At 51.9% G+C, this 13,183-nt stretch overlaps 1 protein-coding gene across 1 annotated transcript in view; it reads right to left on the reverse strand.

Moving 5' to 3' along the window:
- Pitpnm2 (phosphatidylinositol transfer protein membrane associated 2) overlaps positions 1-13,183 on the reverse strand; it is a 134,263-nt gene that overhangs the window by 58,584 nt on the left and 62,496 nt on the right.

Genomic DNA, 13,183 nt, shown 5'->3' on the forward strand with positions numbered 1-13,183 from the left:
AAGCAGCTGGGTCTGCATGGTCCCAAGCCCTCGCTCTCCACCCCAATTTCAGTGTGCTCTGACTGCAAATCCAGGGATACAAGCTGCCTTGTGCCCAAGACTCCCCAGAGGCAGTATAGTGGAAGAGAGTTTAAGGCCCAGCCATCCCTTTTCACCTTCCTGTATGGAGACAAGATACCAAAGACTCAGAACCTTCTGGAGAGAGAAGGAAGGTAATATAGCCTCTGTGTGTGTGTGTGTGTGTGTGTGTGTGTGTGTGTGTGTGTGTGTGTGTATCCAGGGTAAGTGAGAAGAGCTTCTTATACCAGGCCTGGCAAAAAAAAAACAAAAAAAAAAATGTGTTCCTACCACCCAAGTGATACTAAAAACATCTTACTGCTGGACACTAATGGATGCTGTGAGGCTGGAGGTGGGGGCAAGACCCCCATGCCTGGCATTACCTCCTGAGCTCCAAAAATCACAGCAGAGCAACACTGTGGCAGGTACTTTTTACAACCAGTAAAAAAGTCACCGAATGCTCACCCCTGGGGCAAATGCGTGTGGGATTGATTTCAGCTTCCTGAATGTCAGACAGGTAGCACGTTTCCACAGCTTTCAATAATCGAATACGTTGAAATTTCTGCAGTGAACTCACGAGTATAGGATATATAACGGCTATAAATAGCTTCACATGGACTATAAATAGCTCACCCCAGTTCACGCGGGACTCTGCTGCCAAATGAGCTATGACAAAGCACTTGGTTTTCAGAGCTCGCTGTATTTGGGGGTAGAGAGTAAGGCATTGTGGGTGTGCATGTCAACGTCCTCTCTGTATGTCGTGAGCCAACTGTACATCAGGCCCGGCTCATCCTGCAACCCACACGGTTCTGAGTAAGGTTATGTGTGTCTTGCCCTTGAAACTCACCAGGCCCTTGGGCTTTGGGAGACAGTCCAAGGACATTAGTCACACATAAAGGCACAGGCGCGCGCGCGCGCGCACACACACACACACACACACACACACACACACACACACACACACACACACGGGGGTGGCGGGGGAAGGCTGGGTGCAGAGGGACAGACAGGGAAGGAGAGCCCAGTTCTGGGGTAAAACCTGGGCAACACCCTACCACAGTCACCTGACGAGAGCGGGATAAGGGACGGCTGGGCCAGCAGAGCACAGCTTTCTGGTCTCTGTACAGAACAGGGGATGGAGCAGCGGGCATGGCTCAGCTCTCGGTGGGCCAGCCCCAGAGCCAGCCGGCCTGCGGAGCCGGGCTTGTCTGGAGGAGCCACGTCTCTGCTGGCATCAATCATTATAGGCTACACAAGGCTTTGGTGGGGAGTTGGAGGTCTGGGAAAGAGAACATGAAGCTTCAGGGCTTCATGGTGGTGTCTCTCAAACGTCTGCTCACTGTTGTGTGAAACTGTTGACACGTACAACACAACAGAGGAGCTTACATGGGTGGCCCCTTCCATCCAGAAATGCCTCTATATCCCCGGGGAATCTCTAAACAGGAACCTTTGTGGGTCCGTCCTTAGTGCAGTTGTGACCTTTTAGATGCTCTTTCAAGAGGAGCTCAGGGGTTGGAGGGAAGAGCCCAGAAAGTGCACTGAAGGCTTCTCTTTGATGAGGAGACATGGTATCGATGACAGACGCAGGCTTTGAAGTCAGGGGGGAGGTTCTAGTCATAACTCCACCCCTCACTGGTCTGGATCAGGTTACTTAAGAGTTTGATCCTTAGTGGCTGTGTTTATAAAACCCGATGTCTCACAGAGGGGGACCAGGAGAAATAAACAGGGACGGTGTTGAGTACCCAGTTATGTAGCTCTCAAGAAGGTGTATTATAGGGTCACAGTGTTAGGGAGGTTGGGAACCGCTGCTCTAAGCAGTCAAGGCTGAAATAACTCATTGGTTTTGTTACTAACTGGTCACTGTGTCATCACCAGCTCCACTGCTACCTCACTCACACCTCCAGCCACGTTTTAAACAACTGGGAAGGTACCTTTCCTACTGCAACTGAAGCCATGGAAATGACCGACTTGGCTAAGGTCATCGAACAAGTCAGTGACAAGGAAGGGTTAGAACTCCCCGATGTGCGCACAAAGAAACAGCAACGCCATTCCAGCTAACACCCTGACGCCAAGGGCCACAGCGTCCTCTGGAGCACTCCAGGTCACAGGTGTTGAGGAGCACCCAGTGACCCGGCCTGGTGGGCGTATCAGGGCAGGGGAGCAAAGGGGGAGGACAAGAAGGAGAGGGGGTGGCTGGGGTACAGAGAACTGAGTCATCTCCCAACTGGTCCAAGCCCATCGCACACAGTCTGGCTCCTCTGTCTTTGGCGGGGAGCCGGGGGCTATTCTGGGAAGCTCTGCACACAGCCTGCCACTTCCCTGCCAGGCTGACTGGGTCAAAAACAAAACCAGCCCAGCAACAGCCCTATGTCAACAGGGTGGGAGGTGAAGAGGCGCTGAACAGCCCGGAACAGAACAGCAGGAACGGGGGAAAGTCGGGGGAGGTGGGGGAGCACAGTCACTCCCACCTTGAAAAAAAGGGGGATGTGCAGTAGGGGAAAAAAAGCAAACAAAAACTGAGTTGAAGGTCACAAAGCATTATGGCAAAGACTGGAGTCAAACAGACCTAAGTTCAAAGGCAAGCTCTGTGTGTGTGTGTGTGTGTGTGTGTGTGTGTGTGTGTGTGTGTGTGTGTGTACTTTCCTGGCAATGGAACCCAGGACCTTAGTATATGCTAGGCAGATACTCTACCACTGAGCTACATGCCCAGCCCCAAGCTCTGTCTTTGAGAAAGTCACTCAATTGTTCCAGGGCTCCTACCTGCATGCAGGGACGTCAGTCCCAGAACTAGGGGAATAAACACTGTTAGGCTGTCACAGGAGGTATGAGGCACATGTCTAAGGTTAACTATTATCTGCTGTCCACTTCTGTCCTCAAGTGCCCTGGTCACCTATCAAGACCCTGCCTGATCAGGGCCACCTTTGTGGGCAGTCCATCTAGAGTCCTTGCCTTACAGGCACAAGCTGCCCAGGGCAGCTGAAGTCCTTGTACAGTGGAACAAAGTACTTGCCCATTCTTGTGTGACCACAGTGATGACCACAGCATCTGCCCAACCAGCCCGTGAGAACTAGCCCAAGGGGCTCCCCTACATCCAGGGAATCAGAAGAGAAAGGGACAGGGAGTCCTCACCCCAGTGATACTGTCACCGAGGACACAGCCGTGCTCAGTTGAGCGAAAGCTGCTGCTGCTCTTAGGCTCCAGGGGTGGAGGACAGTGTCCCACCCAGAACAGAGGTGCAGTAACAGCTGCAATGACAGAATTGGGAAGGGTCTGACAGCGGAGGAGAGAGATCCAAGGCCAGGCTTTGCATCTGTGTGAGAAGCTGCCACAAACTGTCACAGATGATTATGTCTTTGACAGATGAGAGGAAAGGACTTGGGGAGGGAAGGGACATGCCTGAGGTCACTCAGCAAGTGGGCATGAGGCCTGGCAGCGGGCTCCAACAGGACTGAGGTTCTCAGCATGTTGTGTACTACGTCCTGGATGAGAAACTGGCCCTGGGCAGCAAAGACACAGGCTAAGAGAGGCTAGGATAGGTAGAACTCTCTAGAATGAAGTCTTTACACTGGAGCTAAGGGGGGCTTGGAGGTCTGACTAGCCCTGCCAGACGTCCAGCTCTGTACTTTTCTTACCAGGCTCTCTAAAACTCCAGGGTTGGATTAAGAAACAGGCAGGTGAGAACAGCCCAAATGTCTACTGATGGGTGAGTAAAGAGATGTCTATCCATGCAAGAAAATATGACTCGGTTTTAAACAGGAAGAAATTCTGTCACAGGCTACAACACAGATGAACCCTGAGTTGTAGCTGGCTCCTCCCCAACCTAGCACAGCCCATGGGAGAATATATGGACAGCGTCCTCCCTCCTGATGCCACGAGGTGTACGGTGTTCCTCATCTAAGACAGGAGGCCTGGGCTCTTGCACACGACAAATGTACTGCTATGGGGCGACAAGTCCACTGAGGGCCAGCAGCTCAGGATATCAGAGCTACATTCGAGGCTAGCATCAGCCAGCCAGAGAGGGAATAGCTTCTGAGGGGGGCTGGACAGCAGGCAGCACTTCCAAACAGGGCAGGAGAGGCCCAGCACACAGGGCCTGTGGTTGTTAATGCCTTGGGCACTGGACAATTGTGGTCGGGCTTCCCACCCCGTAAACCCACAGACGAGCCAGGAGCAGAGCCTGGGCCAGGCTTGCAGGGAGGCGCTCAGGATCTGAGGCTGGCTCTGCCGCCGCTGCTGCTGTTATCTTCGATGGTCTTACCAGTCCCTGGCCTCCTCCCTCAGCCGTCAGGTGGGGCTTGAACCTCCAGGAGGAGCACAGACAGAGCTTGACAGATGGGAGGCCCCTCTCCACAGCCTACCCTGCAAGAGGTGCTCAGTCACCTCTGGGGACGGGCTGCTCACCACCCCCTACGGTATTACAAGAAAGCTCGTATGCTCAGCAGTTTGCCTCCTTAGAACTCCAGCCTGGTTCTCATCAGCACTTTAGAGTCCCCTTGGGTCCTTCTTTGGGGGACAACTTGACAGAGTACTGAAAGGCACACCCTCTCCTGGTCTCTCATTCTATTCTCAGAGGCAAATTAACTTAGCTAGTGATGGGACCGGAAGCTGCCAGAAGCACCTGCTCTTTCTCCTAGGACCAGCTACCAGGCTGTTGTTTCTGAGCCAGTACAGCTGCTTGTCCTTTGGGGGACATTCTGCCTGCTGGGTATAATAGGAGTAATGTTCCCCCACCGCCCCAAGTTCCTATCTATGTGGATGTCAGAATGGAACCTTATTTGGAAATGGGGTGTTTGCAAATAATGAACCAAGACGATTTTCTAATAAGATCATACTGATTTAGAGTGGGCTCAAAATCTAACTAACAATGGCTGTCTTTGGAGGAAGAGAAAGAAGATAGAGTCACAGAGGTGGAGGCCATGTGAAGATGGAGACAGAGGGGACATGTAGCCACAAGCCGAGGACGTCCTGGAAACACCAGAAGTGGGGAGAAGCTAGGAGGCTGCGTATCAGAGCCATCAGAGGTTGCGTGGCCAAGCAGACATCCAACTCCAGACTTCTGGCTAGAGCAGCGTTGAAATAAGTTAGCAGCTTCAGCACTGTGTCATGGCTGGTTAGTGCCTTGGGCTTCTGACCTGGAGAGACAACATACCCCAGGCTTCCCCATGTCTACCAGGCAATCTTTCTGCTCTGAGTGCCCTGGGAGAAAAGACTATCCAAGGGAGGCTCAGCGACCTGAGTGTTAAATACATCTCCCCAGGGTGATGGAGAAACCCCTGGGAACTGACAGCAAGGGACTGGACCGACTCTTTCATGTACAGAGAGACAGCAGAGGCAGGACAGGCCTGGAAAGGTTGCCTGGCCACTGTCCCCATGGCCTGGAGTCCTCCATGCTGGTCTCTCTGTCCAGGGAGCACATTTCCTTACCCTATCCCTATGCTCTATCCGTGAAAGCAACCTCAGCACTTAGGCAGGACTGTGCCAGCCTGTTGCTGGGTTGTTACCAGGGCTGTGGTCCAATTAACTTGGGGCACTTACGGAGCCTTCTCATGCTAATGAGAAGCCAGTCTGTGTTCAGGCTGCTAAGACACTCAAGGGGAATTGGCCACTCAGTCCATAGCACGCTGACTGCCGTCCAGCCTCTCCACCCTCCCCGCTTCCCATCCTGGCCTTTTGTAGGACCTTGTGTTTACAGGTCATGCCAGACATTGCCAGAAATCTTGATGTGCACCAGCCCTATGCAGATAGCTTTCAGACCTAACTCAGGGAGAAAGGTAAGCATCATATGCAGCCCAAGACATACAGGACTTCCCAGCCTCCCCCTTGGCTCTCAATCTGCTTCCAGTGAAGAACTCTCAGAATCAGGGAAGGCAGTAGTCAAGGCTTCTGGAAGCTTCAGCAGGGGTTTCTCTGGCAGATGCTGTAGCAAGGCAAGCCCTTTTCCCCCTCCCCTCTCTCAGTCCCATGGGTTTGCTGGGTTTTCAGGGCGGCCGTAAGGTTGGTGGTACGGGGCAGGGCTCAAAAGATGGCAAGACAGCCAAGTCTAGCATTGCTCAGGCCAGAGTGCAGCCACGAGACTTTAGAAACAGCTAGTGGGCTGGTGAGACGGTTCGGCAGCCAGGCCTGACAATCCCAGTTCGACTCTCAGAACTCACATGGGGGAAGGGAAGAACTGAGTCCCTCAGGTGCACTGGAGCACACTCACGCCCTCCACCTCCGTGCAAATAACCAAAGACATGCAATTTTAAGAAAGTTCACTCTTGCCCGTGCCGTGCTCCTGGAATCACACCTCCAAGGGAGGCTCAGCGACCTGAGTGTTAAATACATCTCCCCAGGGTGATGGAGAAACCCCTGGGAACTGACAGCAAGGGGCTGGACCGACTCTTTCATGTACAGAGAGACAGCAGAGGCAGGACAGGCCTGGAAAGGTTGCCTGGCCACTGTCCCCATGGCCTGGAGTCCTCCATGCTGGTCTCTCTGTCCAGGGAGCACGCTTCCTTACCCTATCCTGGTCCCTCGGCACCATGTGCCAACTTTGCTCTGGCTATCACTGGCCTACCCTTTGGCCATGGGTTTGCCTTTGAGTCAGGCCCTGAGCCTTATTCAAAGTGATTCCCCAGGGTTTAGCCAGAGCGATTGCTCAACAAACTAAGGTGCCCAGTAAACACTGGTTAGGAAAATGATTTTTTTTTTTTTTTTTTTTTTTTTTTGGTTTTTCGAGACAGGGTTTCTTTAATTCCAAACCCTGTTCCTGAAGAGCTCTCTGGCCTTGGGAAGGTCACTCAACTCTTAGGATCCATACGCAACAGATTCTGGCTATCTGCCCCAACCATGTCATAGGCCTCAGTATGAGTAAGCTGACAGCAGGCCAGGCACAGGGCAAGGAGGCAGAGAGGCCCCAGCCTGCACACTGGACATCACACAGTGGACAGATGGCACCAAGCCTGAGGAGCCCAAAGTGTGAGACCCAGCCGGGGGACTGCAGGGGACAGGAGCAGCGGAGGGAGCCTGGAGAGCAGATGAGTCTCCAAGATGAGGTAGACAGGTGGATTCTCGAAGCTCCGCTCACTTCCTCCCCACAGAGATGGGGGTCGGGGAGAGACAGTCGCGTCTTGTTCCTGCCCTAGCATAGTCCACTGGAGCGCCCCTGAATGCTGCCAGGCTACAGACAGGAGGCGACATCAAACAGTGGCCTGAGGCTGGGTTTGTGCTGGGCCATACCCAAAGGCCCAGGGTGGAGAGCCAGCAGCACCGAGGTCACTTCTAGCTGTTAGTGTTCTCAGGGCAACTGTGTGGATATGGGCAGCCAGAGAGGTCTGTCCCTGCAGAGGCCTCTTGGAGCCCTAGGGGGGCAACTAAAGGGATCCACTTCTGTGCTGAGGCTGGAAGCAGAGCTACCTGCGGGAGGAGACCTAACTTGGTGGGGGCTTCCTAACCTGGGCAGGAACGGCTCACACAAGGCCAGGCTCCTGCTGAGGAGGACCTAGAGGAGCCTAGGTCCAAGCCCATTTATATCATCTCAAGGCAACCAGCTGGTTCTTCAGCCCAGGCTAGCTACTGAGGGGCATCTCTGAGGGCTAGGCAGCAATATGTCCTCTAAGGATCTTCCCCAACCTACACATCACAAGTATCCCCAGCTGTGACTTCACGTGACTTGGGAAAAGCTTCCTGGGTCTGTGTTGGTTTCTCCCTCTAACACGCCTGACCTGGGAGCCATGGAGCAACAGGCAGGAGCAGATTGAACTCTGCAGTGTAAAGACAGAGGGCTGTGGGTAGCAGAGCGGGGACAGAAAAGCCACTTCTCTGCTCTAAGCCCAGGCTGCTAGCCAGGGACTCAGTGTGACTGCTGGCCTCTGCTTCTTCTCTGGGCCTGTGAAGGCTTCTTTGCACTGTGGCTACACCTGAGCTCCAGCAAGGAGACACAGAGCTGCTCCCTGGATCCTGAGATGGAGGGACAGTCAGACCTGAGGGCAGGTGAACACCAATGCTCACCCCAAGGCAAGCCTGATCTAGGGAATACACTGGAGTCTGTATTGGCGAAATACAGATCGTTTGGAGGGCCTGGCCTGGCCTCTATACTAGGGCAAACTTTGATATAGAATGGACATTTGGAGGTAGGCCCTGAGAAGTTATAGCCTGTTCCTGTACTCCTCTGATGAGCAGTAGAGACCTGGAGTTGCATACAGAATGAGGGACAGTGGGGACAACTGCCTCGTTCTACACATCAAGAAGCTAAGGTACAATGGAATTCAGTAGGTCCCACGAGTCACACAGCTAGGACTCAAGCCTGGGTCTATGTGGCTGCCACTCTGCGCTTCCTACTGTCTGAGGAAGGTCCTTTCCCAGCCCTGCGGATAGGACTTCAGCACGTAGCAGCACATCACACACCCCCAGCAAATGAAACAAGGTAGCAAGATTTTTTTTTCTGGTTTTTAGAGACAGGGTTTCTCTGGGTAGCTTTGTGCCTTTCCCAGAACTGGCTCTGTAGACCAGGCTGGCCTCAAACTCACAGAGATCTGCCTGACTCTGCCTCCTGAGTGCTGGGATTAAAAGCGTGCTCCATCACCACCCAGCTGCAAGAATGTTTTAAAAATTAACTAATCCCTACTCCCTGCCTGAGCAGCCCTTGACAAAGCCTGCTACAGCCATAGGCTGCCATCAGGGGTGTTCCCACACCTAGAAAGCTGTGAGGTACTTTACAAGGGCACTACCATGGAGGAAAGTGTGCTGCAGAAATGCTATGCCTTTTGTCCTCTACAGGCTTGCAAGGATACTAACCCCAGCGTACAAACCAGGAAACAGGCTCTCAGAGGCCAAGGGAATCCCCAGGACCTCATGAACAGGCTGCTGATGGCAGAGCAGGGACAAGGCCAGGGCCTTCGGACTTGCTTTTGGAACTAGTGAAGGATGTGGTTGCTATGGCAATGAGGTGGGAAAACTGAGGCAAGGAATGGGTAGTGGCTTACTGACAGAGTTAAGCTGGTATCCCTTTCCCTTCCTCTCCCAACATTCCCGACCCCAGCATTTTGCACAGTTCATTCATTGCCACCAAGCCTGGTTTTGTCAATGGACAGCAGCAGCTCAGAGAAGTTCCCATGGAACAGAGCAGGACTCCAGACTCCTGGGCTGTGGCGAGTACTCGCTTTAACAGCTGTCAAGACTCTGAGGTGGGACACCTATGTGAAAGGAGCTCACAGCAATGAGTGGAAAACAAAGCCCACCGTACAGGGGACCCCACTATGCATGCTGCTTACAGGGGACCCACTACTGCATGTTGGACCCAAAAAAACAAAGTAAACAAGCCAACAAAAAACCAGCACCCAGTCCTGACAACAGTGTAAGACCCAGCCTTCTCTCACCTAGCACGTGGAAGGGCCACTCTGGGCAACGGAGCCTGACTCCTGAGCCCAGACCCTGGACCCCAACCCTGTTTAGGGGAAACTGCCTCAGGCTGGTAACCTAGAAGATACAGTCTCTGTCCTCCATGGCTCCCCCACCTCATCCCAGGGCTGCATGGCCACCTCCAGTTTTTATTCATTTCACTTCTGAAGGATTCTTTAGGGTAAGAACACTTGTGTGTTACCCTGTATTCTATCAACCTTTTATGAAGAGTCCTCACGTGTCTACGGCTTAAAAAAAATATATCTTTTCTCATAATCTCCAATTTTCAGAAAAACTATAAAACGAAAACAAGAACTGCCATGTATCTACCAAGAATTGCTGATTACTCACCTTTTGCATGGTCTCCTTTATGTCTGTGCCCTCTCCCTATGTGTAGGTCTAAATGGGCGTGTTATCTGTCCTGGCCCATTAAAGATGCGACTGCAATGATCTGTCTACAACAGCCCAACTACCTCCACCACTGCCGATACACACTGTCCATTTCCAAGCACTTCACATCTGTCCTGAATGTCAGGCGTGTGAAGCAGACAGTGGTATCTCCCTGTTACAGACAGGAAACTGAGGCACAGGTCCTGTGATGAACACAGCCTCTCCTACCACATAAGCCACTGATATCTAAGACCCCAGTATAAGGGAAACAGAACACAACGCAGACAGTCTTCCAGACTGAGGGATAACTTCTAAAGGAGAATCGTACTGAGTCTATAGCAGAATCAAAGCGGTGGGGTGGGGGGCATGTGTCGGGGTGTGCTGTAGTCTCTGCTTCATAGTTGAATCTTGAACTGGGAAGGGGCCATGTGAGAGCGGGTGGGCTGCGCCCAGGGCTTCCTCCCACTGTCACTCCCAAGCCTCCTCCTCAGACAGCTGGGGCGGAGGGAAGGGAGGCCAGTGGGACAAGCACTGCCTTCTTGGGGGCCCTCTGCTTGCTTAGCTGACCCCCTGCAGGCTTCCTCCCAAGGCAAGAGCCAGGTCTGTTCTTTACCTGCAGCCACGGGCCTGCCACACAGAGCAGCTGTACACGTGAGTGATGAACGAGTTAGTCCAGAGAGCTGAGTTCTGGCTCTATCTTCATGGCGCAGGCTGCTCAAACCCCGAGATGCTTGTGAGCATGTAAAATGGAGTGTCTGCACAGCATCTGATGAGATGGAATGCTGAAGGTACCCAGGCACCGGTCTGGAAGACTCCAGGACAGTCAACACAAAAACATCTGCCCAGAGCTTCTCTGGAAACTGAGCCAGTAAATGGAAAAGGGATAGGAAGCCAGGGTGCCCAGACATCCAAAAATGAGCAATGTAGATGTACACACAGACACACACACCAGAGAAAACACACACACATATTACATATAACACACAAACACCCCACCAGCACACATACATGAATCACCATACAAATATCCACATGCTCACAGAACACTACACATGTATGAGCACACACACACATGCTTGCACATATCCCAGTGCATACACAAACACACCATCCATAGCATATCACACATATACACATCAGTACACCATTCACATGCACAGAACACCAATACCTACATACATACATAACACATATCACATATATAATATTTATATACATCCTCACATATAACAAACCATATATATTCCACAGATGTGTACATTTGTACCCTCACATTCACACACACAACACCACAAACAACACACTTTCAGAGCCCTGTAGATACACATATTACACATATACTACAAATACAATGGACATACTACACACACACACACCTTGAACATAGCTCACATGCAAACACACAACACACTACACATGCCACAAATTATACAGGAACATACCACACATATGCACATACCTCCATATAACATACCACGGTCATAGAAATACCAAATATACATATGCACACAGCCCCAATCATTCACATCACAGGTACTACATACACACACACACACACACACACACACACACACACTCACACACAGACCACACATATATGCACACAAATGAATGTATGCGCCCACACATCTACATCCACACATAATGTAAATGTTTCACAGGCTACACACCTATATGCACAGTTACACACACAAAAAAAACACATAGGCAAGCACATGCCTCACATTTATACATGCATCACAAACCACACATGCAATGCACTCTCAGATGCACATACATTACATATGCACACATATCAGACACTCGTACATACACACCACTCACGGAGGCTTGTGTCTCAGCACATCCTAAGCTTATCAGTCTCTCTCTGACACCCCTTCAGTCAGTGAGCATCCAAATGCTTCTCTTCCAGAAGAACATGCCAATCTCTGTACCCCCCTGGAGAGAGGGACAGAAGAGGGGTGGACACGGACAATCTGCCTTGCTCAGGTGAGACAGTGGGCTGACAAGAAAGGAGGACAGGCACAACTATGTGATGCTGGGAACAGTTACTAAGATCATGCGAGCATGAGCAGAATGTCAACAGATATATGAGCTCCTGCTAGCAGAAGGGACACATGTGTTTGTGTGATATGCACATACATGCATACACATGTGTGTGCAAATGCAGGAACAAGCTGAATGAGTGTTGCATGTGTGCATGCATGTAGACATGTGCATAAGTGCACAAGGATGTGAGCATGTGTGCATGCATATGTATGTGTGTGTCCAAGGAAATCACAAGAGCACAGGGAAGTGTTTAACTCAGGAGCTTCCTTCTTCCTGCACAGTTGGGGTCATTCAGTTAATAGCCCCCAAGAGACTTTTTAAGAGCTGAAGACAGGGTGCTCTAGGAGGGGACAGAGGTTCAGCCTCCAGACAGACGCTGTCCCGAGCCCCAGGACTCTCCAGGGACAGAGCTGCCTGTCTTGCCTGGGCACAGCCTGGGTGGTCAACCTAGCATGGGAGAAATGAATCACACTTTCTCCTTACAGCGTCAGAGCTTCACGAGGTCTGTGTGAGCCACAGGCTCCCCCAGCTTCCCGCCATCCCTTCCCTGAATCCCAGCGCTCCTGTCAAATTAAAGAAGAAAGAACCACTCACCGCCTGAAAGCCAGCCAATACGGTGATTATTCCACTTTTCCTGGAATGAGCCTTCCACACTCTTGCTGGCTGAAGCCATCGGCAGCCAGGGTTCCCACCTCTCCAAGCTGCTCTCACACCCTCTGCAGCTCCCCAAGATGCTTTCAAGTAAGTCAGCACTATGTGCAATCTTGCAATCACAATTACACTTGAGAGCATCCACTAAGCAAGGACTTGGGTGGGAGGAGGCAGGGCTGGAGGGCGGCTCTCTGGGTCCACCTGGGATACAAGCAGTTGGAGGTGGAGCCTGCCTCTCCTCCTGAGCTCAGCTCTGGCTGTCCTTTCTGGGTTTGCCGAGGGAATGATTTGAATGGGTGCTTGTCTGGTCCTGGGGGAGCATGAAAGACTCCAGGACAGAGGGACCTTGCTGTGACAGCAGCAGTGGCGGTGGCAGTACTGGACCAGCCTCCCACAGAAGCTAAGAGCAGAGATGAGAAAGGGGCTTGCTTGCCTTACGTGTCACATCATATTTTCCGTTCTTAGACAAACAAAACAAAACCAGCGCACGCACGGCCTCCCCAGCATCATCAGCTCGTAAACCCATCAGAATTCACAGCCAGCCAACAAACCCAGACATGGGTAATGCCATTAAGAAGCCTGTACAGCACCAGATGCCAGGAGGGCCTTGGTGAGTGCAGAGCCTGGAAGCTCTGCTGTGTCTGCAGACTCACAGACT

Source organism: Peromyscus californicus, unplaced genomic scaffold (genome assembly GCF_007827085.1).
Source record: "Peromyscus californicus insignis strain IS unplaced genomic scaffold, ASM782708v3 Scaffold_2__1_contigs__length_46816999, whole genome shotgun sequence".
Classification (NCBI taxonomy): domain Eukaryota; kingdom Metazoa; phylum Chordata; class Mammalia; order Rodentia; family Cricetidae; genus Peromyscus; species Peromyscus californicus.